A 15,096-nucleotide genomic window follows, 5' to 3' on the forward strand; every position below is an offset into this window, starting at 1 on the left:
TGATCAGAAGCAGCTACCGGAGAGCTATGAGATTCAGGTGAGGGTCAGATGACTTGTCAATCCCAGCAGGTATGTAAGAGGATGACCTGGCCTGCCTGTGATGCTAATTATTCCCCCCAAGAGTTAAATGATAACTGATCAGAGGCAGCTGCTGGAGAGCTATGAGATTCAGGTGAGGGTCAGATGACTTGTCAATACCAGCAGGTATATAAGAGGACAACCCGGCCTGCCCAGGCCACCCACAGAGTGCAACTATCCTGAATCTCCATCTCATGTCAGTCAACAAATTCTGCTTGCCACTTTTAAGCTTTCTGCAAGAAAAGAAAATCCAAATTAGGAGCAGAGCACGAACACTTCCATCACCGATTGCAATGTTTTCACATTAATTTATCACCAATTGCCAAAGAACATCCAGAAAACGAAGAGTCCACTATTAGGGACTCAAGTTGATCAGTGGGGATGAACGAATGGGAAATCCCACTGTGTTCCTAAAGTATCTTCCTGTCTCTTGGAACAAATGGTCACCTCCCTCTCCCCCCCCCCCCCTTTTCCCTTCCGGCTGCTGTCTGCAGAGGAGCAAATGTTGCCTCTCCACCAAAGCCACCCACCAGCTGCCTCTCATGGGCATGACAGCTGCAGCTTGCATGGGCAAACTAAAATGGAGAGAGGAACAGGGAAACCATAGCCGGGCTCTGCTCCTAATTTGGATTTTATTCTCTTGCAGAAAGCTTAAAAGTGGCAAGCAGAATTTGAGCGGCTTTTGTTTAGGGGTTGGGGTAGGTTATAGATGGAGGTGTCTCCCACAGTTGACATTGGTGTAGCTAGAATTTATATTGGGGAGGGCAGGCTTTATGTGTTTTTTTGTGGGGGACAGAACCTCAGTTAAAAAAATATTTATTTAAGGATTTTTAAAAATTTACTTGATGTATTTTTTTGATTGACTTTATCGATTTACTCGATGCCTTTTTATTTGATATATTTTATTGATTCACTGCCGCTTGCCGCCGCCACCCCTTGGCTACGCCCATGACGGCTGCTGGGCACGTGCTTTCATTTTTGCGCATTTATATGTCACCCGTCAGACTCAGTCACCAAGGAGCAAGCAAACAATGCATGCCGAGAATGCGGCTGCTCATACCGGTAGGTGCCAAGTCCCTGTGGTCCTGGGTGCCCGAGCACCCACAAAATTCCCCAGGGGCCAGGCACCCACAAATTTCGGTGCCGGGGTGGGGGGCATGCACGCCGCATGGCACCCACGGTCGCGATGCCAAGCCGGCACCCCTGCGGCTGCTATTTCTTCTTCTTCCGATTGCAGTGATAGGATATTTAGGGGCGTGGAAAGGATGCGCGCTAGCTAGCCTCGGCTCCCAGCGAGCGAGCTTGGCTTTGCCGCATTGCAGTCCCCGCCTCCCCTCCCTCCCCCCCCCCCCGCGCCACGCGAGTCCGCGCGGCCACCGCGGCACAAAGAGCGCGCCTCGCCCGCGCTGGGCGGCAGGAGGAGGCGGCGGGTGGTGGCGCCGCTCCTCCTCCCCAGCCAAGCAGGCGCAAAGCCTCCCAGCCAACGCCCTGCCTCTCGCAGTGCGGACGGAAGGGGGTGCTGGCGAGCAGCCGCCGGGGAGAGACAAAGAGCCGCCAGGGACTGGGCGGGGTTAGAGATGGGGAGAAAGTGCGGGGGGGGGGGGAGGCGCGTCCTCCCACGCGCCGTCGAGGTTACTGGGCTTCCAAAGTAGGGGCGGCACCGCTTTCTGCGGCAGCATGGATATAGCCATTTTTTTTTTTGCAGGGTTCGTCTCTTAGGGGCTGCATTTCCGGGGGGGGGGGGTTGCGAGGGTGTGGGCCAGCCCCCTTGTGCTAAAGATGTGGTTTTGACTTGGGTGGGTGTCGTTTATTTGGGGTGGGTTTGTTTTAAATTGTTCTCAAGAGTTATATGTCAATTTGCATTTTGAATTTGCGTTTTTTGTTTTGTTTTATAAGGCTGATTTAATACTCTTACAGACTTTTTAAAAAAATACATAGCAAACTGAGGTTCTTGCCCCCCCACCAAATCCTGGCTATGACCATGGCTTGCTCCTGAGTAAGCATGCTGCGGATTCTGCTAGTTACAGAACAGAACCCCATCTGTGCTCATTTGTAGCTCTACTTTACTGGGAGTCTTCTGAGCTCTGAGGTTTGGAGGCCATTTTATTTATTTTTATTGGCAGGGTCTCTGACGTCATCTGGGAAGTCACATCGGAGCCCAGCCTTGTGATAAGCACCCAGAAAAAATTCTGGGGATAGTTCAGAGGGAAATTCCCAGGTGTCAAAAGACTTGTGTATGCTACTACTGCTGCACGTGTTTTGTTAGCCCAAAAATGGAAAACGAGTGAGGTCCCAACCAAAGAAGAATGGCAACTTAAACCGATGCAATAAACGCAGCTTGCATATTTAACATACTGTACAATGGTACCTTGGTTCTCAGATGCCTTGGTACTCAAACAACTTGGAACCCAAACACTGCAACCCCAGAAGTAAGAGTTCCGTTTGCGAACTTTTCCCGGAAGCCGAACATGCTCCATTTTGAGCACCGCGCTTCCTATGTGAGTGCCACATACTGTTTTGAGTGTTACGATGAGGTCTGTCTGTTTTTGCAATTTCTTTTGCGTTTTTGTTTTTGCGGCTCTTTTTTGTGTGTGACTGTGTGGAATCCAGTTCAGCTACTGATTGATTTTGCGACTGCAATACACCGTTTATTGCTTTCATTTTATGGATCGATGGTCTCGTTAAGTTAGTAAAATTCAGGTTAAATTGCTGTTTTAGGGGTTGTTTTTAAAAGCTTGGAACAGATTAATCCATTTTGCATTACTTTCTATGGGAAAGCGCACCTTGGTTTTGGAACGGACTTCCGGAACGGATGAAGTTTGAGAACCAAGGTACCACTGTATATAGTAAGCTCCTGCCTCACATCCTCCTTGCCCTCTGGTTGGGAGCATGCATAACGCACAACTAGGCTTGGTCCTCTGAGCCCCTGTCTCACCTTCCAAGCAGAGCAGCGGAGTGTGCGGCGGGCCCATCTGCTGCGGCTGTCGCTTAACTCGCATACATATTTCATGGGATCTAAAAGGCTCGGTTCTTTCCGCCGAGATCAATCAGTGCACATCACAACATGCACACACCCCAAACCGCAGCAAAAGCAAGCAGCTGCAGTGGCACAAAAGCATCTCTTTTCCGTCTCCGAAGACTTCCCCTCTGAAGACGCCCTGCCTCTCATGGCAGTGCCTGAGCTGCATCCTCTTTGTTTTATCCTGCGGCCCTGCATAATTGACTGGGCTTGAAAGACAGGCAGGCTTCATTAAGAAAACAAAAGAGAACCAGCAGATTATCTAAACAGGGCAGGATGGAGCCCACCAGCCATAGCCCTTGAAGACATTTGCAGGTTCTGTTTTTGAGTTTCACTTTCTTTCCTCTTTTATGGAACTCATCACCCTAGGAATGAAATGCACTTTAAGAACTATTTTCTCCCATATCTATCCCGATCTTGTGTCCCCATTACTAAGGTTATCCAAGGAGACCCTTCTTTGGGTTCCCCTGATTCAGGATTCTCGTTAAGGGGTGGGCCAGAGCCTCAGGTCTTTTGCATCAGACCCAAACTTGAGTCTCGCATCTGCTTTGGGACTCGTCTTCTGTGACCACTGGTCTTGCTAGCTAGGGATGATGGGAGTTGGAGTCCAAAAATGGTAGGATGTAAAATCAGTATTTTAAATTGTAAAGCAGAAAATGTAATAAGAATTAAATAATAATAATAATAATAATAATAATAATAATAATAAACCAAAGTGCAGCTTTTGATTGGCGCAGGCGCCCCGGAAACAATAGCCGACAGCTGGATCGGGTGTTCGGCTTCCAAAAAATGTTCGGAAACCGGTACACTTACTTCCAGGTTTTTGGTGTTTGGGAACAAAGGCGTTTGAGAACCAAATTACCACTGTACATGACAGAATTACTTTTTTCATACTTATGGGAGTGCTCAGAGAGGAAAGGTAATCTATAGCAGTGTTTTTCAACCTTTTTTGGGCAAAGGCACACTTGTTTCATGAAAAAAATCACGAGGCACACCACCATTAGAAAATGTTAAAAAAATTAACTTTGTGCCTATATTGACTATATATAAAGTAATTCTCTTGAATTTTTCAATTTTTCCCACGGCACACCAGGCAACATCTCGCGGCACACTAGTGTGCCGCGGAACAGTGGTTGAAAAACACTGATCTATAGGGGTGTTAATGCATGGGCAGTGAAAGCTGGTCACACTTAAAAAGGGACAGCTTGCTGATACTGCCCACTCCTTATTTTTGCCTTCTATTTTCTGCTGCCTTAACTTCACTGCTAACCGCACATACACCATTTACATCTTAGGGGCAAGTCCAGCAGCACAGCCCTATTCCTCCTTCCATGTTTGGGCCGCTTTCCACCCAAGGAGCACTTCAGGAGGGCTACTGAATCTCTCCACTAACTGATGTAGCGGCAGGTCGTATTATTGGTTAATGCTCGCGCGACCCTGTTGATGAGGACCGCCACACAAAACCAGCTCCCTGCTCTGCAATTTAGTGTCCTTGCCGTTAACACTGGGCCATAGCTGCTAGGAGCCATACAAGCATTGATTTATTTGTCAGTGGGGGGGGAACATTGGAGTCAAGTCGGGGGCAGCGTGTCCCGTTTCACTGCTTGAGGAGAAATGGGTCGTGCCGCCTTGCCCTGCCTCTGCCATCACCACCGCCATCACACGCCCTGCCACGTCTGCCACCGGTGGAAAAGCGTTGCTGCCTTCAGTGCCGATTTTGGGCAAGACCGTGCCAATTTTGGGTGAGATCTCACCCCTAATGGATGTGATCTTGCCCTAAACAGACACCAATGGCAGCAGTGCTTCTCTGCCACTGGCAGAGATGGCGGAACAAGCTGGGAATCTGTAGGCAATGCCGCCTGGGGGGGGGGGAGGGGGGCTTGTGCCACTTGAGGCAGCAGCCTCACCTTGCCTAATGACTGGACCGCTGTATTCCGCTCTGGTCAGACCTCACCTGGAATACTGTGTCCAGTTCTGGGCACCACAGTTCAAGAAGGATACTGACAAGCTGGAACGTGTCCAGAGGAGGGCAACCAAAATGGTCAAAGGCCTGGAAACAATGCCTTATGAGGAACGGCTTAGGGAGCTGGGGATGTTTAGCCTGGAGAAGAGAAGGTTAAGGGGTGATACGATAGCCATGTTCAAATATATCAAAGGATGTCGTATAGAGGAGGGTGAAAGGTTGTTTTCTGCTGCTCCAGAGAAGCGGACATGGGGCAGTGGATTCAAACTACAAGAAAGAAGATTCCACCTAAACATTAGGAAGAACTTCCTGACAGTGAGAGCTGTTCGGCAGTGGAATTTGCTGCCAAGGAGTGTGGTGGAGTCTCCTTCTTTGGAGGTCTTTAAGCGGAGGCTTGTCAGCCACCTGTCAGGAATGCTTTGATGGTGTTTCCTGCTTGGCAGGGGGTTGGACTGGATGGCCCTTGTGGTCTCTTCCAACTCTATGATTCTATGACCGGTTCTGAGTCCAGATCTCTAATGGGTAGCTCATCTCCCCTTTCCATCATGGTCTATTGCCCTAACACAGATGGGGAGGTACTTGGTTCCTATGCGACTCCAAAAGGAGCTTTGGCCAGAACGCCTTGTTTGTTTTATTGGGGGGAAATAAGTGGTTCCTAACAGTCCTGCATGCTTTCCTTGGAGTGATTCTTTATCTCTTTGTGCCTTTAGCCCTCTCCCCCTCTGCCTGAAACAGCATCGAGGGAAGGCCATGACAACAGTTGCTTGGGAGAGTTGCTATCAACAGTAAACAAAAAGGAAGAAAGGAAGCTGCTTATCCCAGGAGATTTGGGGGGGATCTGAGGTCAAGGGGCCATGGCATTCCCCCCCCCTTTGAGAGGCCATGGTGCAGACACAATGAACATTTAAAGCACATGGTTGTCATACCCCCCCAAAAAAAGTCCTGGGAGCTGCGGATTCCTCCTCATGGAGCTAAAATTCACAGTACCCTTAGCAAACTACAGTTCCCAGGATTACAGTCATACCTTGGAAGTCAAACAGAATCCATTCCGGATGTCCGTTCGACTTTCAAAATGTTTGGAAACCAAAGCGCAGCTTCTGATTGGCTGCAGGAAGCTCCTCCAGCCAATCGGAAGCCGCAGAAGCCCCGTCGGACGTTTGGCTTCCAAAAATAGTTTGCAAACCGGAACAGTCACTTCTGGGTTTCCGGTAATTGGGAGCCAAAACATTCGAGAACTAAGCTGTTTGAAAACCAAGGTACAACTGTATTTGGGGGAAGCCATGAGCTTTAAATATCTAGGGGGCTCACAGGCCCTATGTACCTTCAGTTTCCTGTCTGGGTCACTTCGTAAGCTGTGTATCTTCTTTTTAGGGATACCTTTGTTATATATGGACAAAATGACCCTTGAGGTCCCTTTCAGCTCCGCAAATCTATGAGTCCAATCAGCAGCCTATACATAGCTTAGTCATTATCAGAAGTGTGTCATTTCCTTTTCCTTTCCTAGGTTATTCTATAGCCATCTGTTGAGGATTGCTGGGACTCAGTTGGTTAGACTGTGGTGCTGATACTGCCAAGACGGCAAGTTCGATCCCCGTATGGGACAGCTGCATATTCCTGCATTGCAGGGGGTTGGACTAGATGATCCCGAGGGTCCCTTCCAACTCTGCAATTCTATAATTCCATGATTCAAATGACCACGCGGGGCTTGCAAAGGTCTCTGGGCTGTGCTTGGAAGCTCTGCTGATCAGCAGGCTTGAAGACACACCCCAACAGCCACAGTCACCTAGGACTTCGTAAATTGTCATTTCTGTATGATGGGCAATAAAGCTATCACAAGATTTCACCTCTACAGCTGGCGCTGTCTACTCAATTGTCTTCACAGTGGCAAGCGATCTGGATCATATTAGCGATAAGAGGCATCTGCCCAGGATTCAGTTGGTCCCTGGCTACTTTCACACATTCCATTGCCCAAAAAATCATGGAGACAAGGACTTTATGATGGTAGAAGACCAAGTTCAGTTAAAGGACAAATAACAGTCTGGTTCTGCACCGCATGAAATGCCAACCATATCATCTGATTTCAAAGTGGAACGCATTGCATTTTCAACAATTTTTGCATGGGTTTTTGGAAATGGCATTCCATTTAAACAGGCCTTGAATGTTGCCACTCCCCGCCTCCCTTTTGCCATGTGCCTTCAGTGACTGATGGTAACCTGACCTGAGCCATGAAAATAGTATTATGGTCTGGTTTTTGTACATTCAAGTTTTGCTGAGTCTTCATGCTGATGTTTTGGGTGGAATTGTGAAACAGATGTTTTAAATAGTTTAAATATATATTTTTATTGGCTGTGTTTGGCTGTGTCTTCTGTGAACCACATTGCGAAGACTCTCTTATTTAAAAGAGGTTTATAACTCTGTTAGACTTTTCTCTTTTTTTTAAGGGCTGCCTCGTGGATGTCAAGGATGGGTTTACAAACACTATACAATTTAATCAAGTGGTTGTTGTTGTTGTTCAGTCGTTCAGTCGTGTCCGACTCTTCGTGACCCCATGGACCATAGCACGCCAGGCACGCCTATCTATCAAGTGGTATACCACATTAATAAAAATCTATGCATCAACTGAATGACCATTTTAGAAAAAGGACGCCATTGTCAAACAAGGCCAGATGGCGAGGGTCTCTTGATAAGCACAGTAAGCACTAGATGCGACCCAAAGTTCATGTTTCTGCTCCAAAGTGAGTATTTCCCCACTTGTAACCGTTTGGCTGTTCGTGCCAAGTAACTAGGTGAGCTTAAATTGCTTTTATAAGCTGGTGCCTTTATAGGCTGGTGTCGTTGCTATTGAAACATGAGCCTTGGTGCCAACATTGCTTTTGCAATCCATTGTTTGGATTCAAAAGCTGAGCAAAATTGAATGGTGTAAGATGCAACTGCTTTCTGTATTTACACTGCAATCATGCACAACACATATATTTGTATAGCACTCCACTTTAATACCCAATATAATTATTTTTGTGTGTTTTGGATCACAAGCTACACGTTAGCTAAATGTATATTCTTGTGACATGATGTTCCTCAGCGCAGAGAATCCAACATCCACAAACAGTCCTACAAGACTTGTTTCTGGTTCACAGAAGCTGCTTGCTGCGCATTCTTGCTGACTGCATTGATCATCCTGACAAATAGATTAATGCCTATGTCAAGATTAGTGCCTCTGGTCTGATTGAAAATCAACATATTCTCCAACATTGGTTGGCTTCGGGGTTTGAAATAGCAAAGATTCTCTATGACTTTCAATATCTGGATACATCTAGCGCAGAGGACACAAAGCACAATGAGCACAGTGTGTTTACACAACTGAATTTCCGCTATAGCGTTTAGGTAGTAGGGGCTTCACCTGAAAAGCTGGAAAGCTATTTTCTATAATTGATCATTCTTGGAAAATGTAACTACTGTTGTCTATGCTCTGATAACCTTAAGGTTAGATTACTGCAGTGTGTTATACGTAGGGCTGCCTCTGTAGACGGTTCGGAAACTTCAGCTGGTACAGAATTCAGTGGTCAGTTTGCTCACCAGAGCAAGACGGTTTGAGCATATTACACCCATCCTGGTCCAACTGTGCTGGCTGCCGGGTCCAATTCAAAGTGCTGGTTTTGACCTATAAAACCTTAAACGGCTCAGGACCGCAATACCTCAAGGACCACCTCTTTCCATATGAACCTACCCGGACCCTGAGATCATCTTCTGAGGCCCTTCTTTGTATGCCTCCTTGAGAGGTCCAGAGGGTGGCAACACGAGAACAGGCCTTCTCTGCAGTGGCTCCCCATCTGTGGAATGCTCTCCCTAGGGAAGTTCGCCTGGCACCTTCATTATACACCTTTAGGCGCCAGAGAAAAACGTTACCTTTTAACCAGGCCTTTGGTTGATGTGTTAAAATGTGGCTCTTTCCGGGGTGTGTGTGTGTGTTATTGGGTTGTTGTTTTTATTCTGATTATGTATGTTGTGATCTATTGTGAACTGCCCTGAGACCTCCGGGTATAGGGCAGTATATAAACCATTATTATTATTATTATTATTATTATTATTATTATTATTATTTATTTTCATTTTATCGTCACAACAACCCAGTGAGGTATGTTAGGCTGAGAATAAGGACTGGCCCAAGGTCAGCCAGTAAGCTTGGGGACTTGAACCCTAGTCTCCTAGTCCAGCGCTCAAGCCATTACAGGAAACTGTGGTATCCTGTTTCTTACTACAAGTATTAAGAGTATTACATTAGGATTACTCACTTGATATCTCAAAAAATGATTTGAGCTGCCGGGTTGCATTTGGCCCTGCTGAAAAATTTGACGTTTGAGCCACATTTCACGCTTCTGCTTCTATGTCAGCAATCCTTGTCAAATCGTACGCTTACAGGCCAGTTATTGCATAATGTGGATCTTGTAAATTGCAGTTTCCCTTTGACAGTAGGCTTCATCTCCTCCTTTTTTTAAAATCCCAGGCCTCTTTTTTTCTTTGCAGTCAAAATGCCAAACCAAACGATGAAGCGCAGTGTCGGCATCTTTGTGATTGCTCCTCACCCCTCCTTCATCAGAGAAAGGAGGAGGAGGATGAAGAGGACCCTTCGCAAAGCCATTTAAAGCATGCAAACGTCATGAATCCTGGCAACTGTAGTTTGTTAAGGGCGCTGGGATTTGTAGCTCCGTGGCAGGTGAACTACATTTCCCAGGATTCCTGCAGGAGGGGTGATTTAAAATGTGCTTTTAAGTATACAGTGGTACCACCTCGTGTTACAAACACTTCGGGTTACAGACTCTGCTAACCCAGAATTAGTACCTCGGGTTCAGAACTTTACCTCAGGATGAGAACAGAAATCGCACGGCGGTGGCGGGGAAACCCCATTAGCTAAAGTGGTACCTCGGGTTAAGAACGGTTTCAGGTTAAGAACAGACCTCCAGAACAAATTAAGTTCGTAACCAGAGGTACCATTGTACGGTGTGTATTGTACTGGCGGCAGGGAGAGTGGGAGGCCAAGAAACAGGAGATTCCTAGCAACCAAAAAGTAGGCAAGGCAACTCTACACTGTGTTGTTCCTGCTTCCTGTCTCCCGGCCGCTGCTGTCGCCATGGCTGTCAACCCTCCCTGCTGTTCCCCACTGCTATATACATAGCTGTCAACCCTCACTGCTGTTTCCCAGTGCTATAATAAGGGAATTTCCTGCAAAAAAGGGAAAGGTTGACAGCTATGGCTGTCGCGCACGTTCAAGGCACAGCACAGCGACTCCCAAAGGCACAGCTCCGATGACTTGCAAGGTGAAAAGGGGGATACCAAATGCCGCCAGGGTTCCTGTTCCATCTCTTAGCAACCGAACAGCTCGTTGCCTAGCAGTGCGAGGGGCCATCTTACATACATAATTAGGCTGCAAGCATCTCCGAGCATCTTGCTTGCCTTGGGGATGCGAAGGCATTGATTTTTATTCTCAAGCAAGCAAGGCCTGCTCCTCCTGAGAGCAGTCTATTGATTGTTTCTGCTGCATTTGGAAGAGAGCTTTTTTAGTCCTGATGTTACCGGCAACCCACTGCATCTCCCACTCAGCATCCTGTGCAGCACAAATTGCTAGCTAAGGTAAGGTAAGGAAGAAAGGCTTCCAAACCTCCCTCAGCTCTTTGTCCACTCATCACCCAGGAAGCTGTTATGGAGCAAGGGTTCAGAGCTAACATTATATTATTATTATTATTATTATTATTATTATTATTATTATTATTAATACCCCACCCATCTGGTTGGGTTTCTCCAGCCACTCTGGGCAGCTCCCAACACAATTAAAAGCACAATAAAACATCAAACATTTAAAACTTCCCTTCAGATGTCTTCTAAAAATCAGAGAGTTGTTTATTTCCTTGATATCTGATGGGATAGCATTCCACAGGGTGGGCAACACTACCGAAAAGGCCCTCTGCTTGACCTTCCATGTCCAAGCCTAGCCTTGCCTGGCCCCTCTGACCCAAACAGCCAATGCTCTCCAGACCCTGAGGAAGAAGTAAAGCATTCAGGAGGCTATGCGGGTGTGTGTGTGTGTGTGTGTATGTATGTGTGTGTGTGTGAAATGTTTTGCATGGCCTCCTCCTCTCCTTATTTTTATTTATAATTTTGTATACCGCCCTTCATCCAAAGATCTCAGGATGGTTCATAACATAAAAAGACAACGCGAGAACCCCCACAAAATTCATAATAAAAATGAGAACAAAAACGAACCAATACCCCCCTTCCCACAACACTTAAAAGGGTATCAGATGTTAATCAGCTAAAGGCCTGGTTGAAGAGGAACGTTTTTGTCTGGTGCCTAAAGGTGTATAAGGAGCCATTTTTTTAGCCTATTCATTCATTCATTCCATTTATATACCACCTCCCCCCCCCCCAGGAGTTCAAGGTGGTGCATATTGGTTTTCCAACTCTCCATTTTATCTCCATAGCAGCCCTGTCAGGTAGGTTAGGCTGAGAAGCAGTGACAGGCCCAAAGGTCACCCAGCAAGGTTCATGGCCAAGTGGGGATTCAAACCATGGTCTCTCAGGTCCTGGGCAGCAATCTTAACTGTTACACCGCACTGGCTCTCCTGTGTCCTGGGTGAGTTGTATGGGGGAAGCTTTGGAAACCCATTGCTCCCTTCCACTGGCCCATCTGAGGTGATCTGCCGGAAGTGTATATGGTGACCTGCAGGCATTGTGCTTGGCTTCTATATATATAATTTTTATTAAATTTTCCTGTTTTACAATTTAAAATACTCATTTTACATCCTTCAGATATACCGTAGACGACTTCCCTCCTTCTCTTGCCATGGTTCATTTTACATATCATAAATCCCTGCATATTTTACAAAAACTATACCGTTCCAGTATTCCATCATTGCATCCATCAGAACTTATTTACACTGTTGAATTGATCTTAATGCTGCCAACATTTTCAGCTGTACACAGTTATTTCCCATATATTCAATAAACGTTTTCCAGTCTTCTCTAAGCGTATGTTCCTCTTATTCTCTTATTCTATATGTCAAGTCTGCGAATTGTGCATATTCTGTCAGCTTCAGTTGCCATTCTTCTTTGGTTGGGACCTCGCTCGTTTTCCATTTTGGGGCTAACAAAACATGGGCTGCAGTAGTGGCATGCATAAATAACCTTTTTTTGAGAGCTGGGAATTTCAGTCTGAGTTATCCCCAACAGAAAGGACTCTGTTTTTTGGGGGAAAGTACTTTTAAACCCTGGCGTTTCTAAATCTCTTGTAAGAACATAAAGATAGCGCTGCTGGATCAGACCAATGGTCCATCTAGTCCAGTTTCCTCTTCTTACAGTGCCCAACCAATTGCCTGTGGGAAACCCACAAAACAGGAGCCAAGCACAAGAGCAATGTTCCCTCCTTAGAGCCAATGTGGTGTAGTGGTTAAGAGCAGTAGACTCGGAATCTGGTGAACCGGGTTCGCTTCCCCGCTCCTCCACATGCAGCTGCTGGGTGACCTTGGGCTAGTCACACTTCTTTGAAGTCTCTCAGTCCCACTCACCTCACAGAGTGTTTGTTGTGGGGGAGGAAGGGAAAGGAGAATGTTAGCCGCTTTTAGACTCCTTAGGGTAGTGATAAAGCGGGATATCAAATCCAAACTCTTCTTTTTCTACTACTTCTGATAGTAGAGGATTGCACTCTAAATTCAAATATAACCAGGTTGCTGATCTACTTCCAAGAGGATACTGTGTATGGTCATCTTGATCACTTTGGTAATTGTCATCATAAAACTTTCCCCGGATAAGTATGCTTCCTATTTAAACACACACAAAAACAAACGGTTTGCTTTAGAGTAGCAGAAGCACACTTCAGTCACAAGAGTGCCGACCTCAGGAAAGAGCTGTTTCTTTGCAACCTGTCCTTTGGTCTCACAAGTGGATCAAATCGCAAGAAGACATCACGTATCCCATCTACCATGACAAGCGAACGGCTGCACAAGAAGAGGTGGGGGAAGCCAAGGACCAGCAAGGTCAAGCAAGGTCAGGTTTGCGACCCTCCACCCCATGTGTCAAAGAGTCAGAATCCAGATTGTACCTGGGCAATCCCAAGCTGAGGAAAGCGTTGACGGGCGGGAAGAAAAGCATGTTAACAAAGTGCATATGAAATATAGTCATACCTTGGAAGTCAAACAGAATCCGTTCAGGAAACCAAAGCGCAGGTTCTGATTGGCTGCAGGAAGCTCCTGCAGCCAATCAGAAGCCACAGAAGCCACAGAAGCCCCATCGGACGTTCGGCTTCCAAAAATCGTCCAAAAACCGGAACACTCACTTCCAGGTTTCAATCATTTGTTCAGGAGCCAAGGCATCCGAGATCCAAGGTACGACTTTACTGCAAATGTATACTGTACAGTGCATTTTTTCCTCATCTGATCCCCCCCCCCGACCAAACTCCAGCCTTTTCAGTCAGTTCTGTAGGATTTTCAAATCCTTGCACTTTGTGTGTGTGTGTGTGTGTTAAAATCTGTTTCACAATTCAGAAGGGAAAATGAGCATGAAGTCACCAAATATCAGCACAGTGAATAGCACAACTATACTAGCAAATTCACAGCACACATGGCAAATTATAAGCTACCAATTGGTCAATTGGATTTTAAGTGGAACTGAAGGCAGCCACAGACCCCTGCACAGTTGGGGGGCAGCTGTAGTTTGGGAATTGGCATCAAAGCCTAGTAGGACCAAGGATTGACCTCCTTTTGGCTTCTATTTCCGGGAGTACCGCTGTGACCTATGTTGATCTTAAGTAGGGATGAGCTGCTCAAGCTCATATTTGACCATATGGTTGGGAGATATTTGGACCTCCGGGTGGGGGCAGCAACAAGAGAAGAACCGAGAGGGGCTGGGTGCACCTGGCTTGGGGGGGGGTCCCAGCTGGAATGGAGTCCTGGAATCAATCCACAAATGGAACGGGTGGGATTCATTTCCGCGGAAGGATATTGTTTGCCTCTAAGCAGCAAAGGATGAAAAAGCGCAGTCTGAATGAACCGAACAGGAAAACTCCTGGAAACAAAGAGAGGTGAGTTCTTAGGAAGCAGCGGTCTGCTTTGTTCTGCCTCTCACTGGAGCCACTGGGACCTCAGCTGTGCTAGAAAGATGGGTTAACATTCGTGACTGTCTCTCAAAACCATGGTTACCTGCTAATTTGATGTGAGTGCACTCTGTCCGTCACCTCCTGGGAAATGCGATTCTCCACAAGGACACCCCTTTAGCCTCCAAATCTGACGAACTAGACAGAGAGCTTACGCTACAATAAATGTGGTAGGCTAGCAAGTGCTGTAAGACTCTCCTTTGTTGTCTCTCCTTGCGGATAAGCTTCATGCACAGAGTTTGAGTGGCTGGCTGAAACAAACAGGCCAACCGAGGGATGAGGCATGCGGGCTGCGCATGGGAGGAATGAAATAAAGCAGCATTTGACATTGACCAGGGTTTTCTGCTGCTTCGTTGTGACCTGCACAATGATGTGAGGGAAGGGGAGGAACATGACACATGGAGTATGGGTGAGCTGTCACTTCCTAAGCCCATTTACAGGCTTCCTTTGTTTATTAAAATCTTGAGTGGAGAGATTGTACAGAGCATACCAAAGCAGATCATAGGAGCATCTTGCTCAGTACTGTGTACACTGACTTGCAGCATATTTCTAGAGTTCATTGGTGGTGTTCAACACCAATCCTACTCAGAGTAGACCCATTGAAATTAATGGTAAAGGACCCCTGGATGGTTAAGTCCAGTCAAAGGCAACCATGGGGTTGCAGCGCTCATCTCACTTTTCAGGCTGAGGGAGCCAGCGTTTGTCCACAGACAGTTTCCGGGTCATGTGGCCAGCATGACTAAATCACTTCCGGCGCAATGGGACACCGCGACGAAATCCAGAGCGCAAGGAAAAACCGTTTACTTTCCCGCTGCAGTGGTACCTATTAATCTACTTGCACTGGCGTGCTTTCGAACTGCTAGGTTGGCAGGAGCTGGGACAGAGCAATGGGAGCTC

Source organism: Lacerta agilis, chromosome 2, assembly GCF_009819535.1.
Source record: "Lacerta agilis isolate rLacAgi1 chromosome 2, rLacAgi1.pri, whole genome shotgun sequence".
Lineage (NCBI taxonomy): Eukaryota > Metazoa > Chordata > Lepidosauria > Squamata > Lacertidae > Lacerta > Lacerta agilis.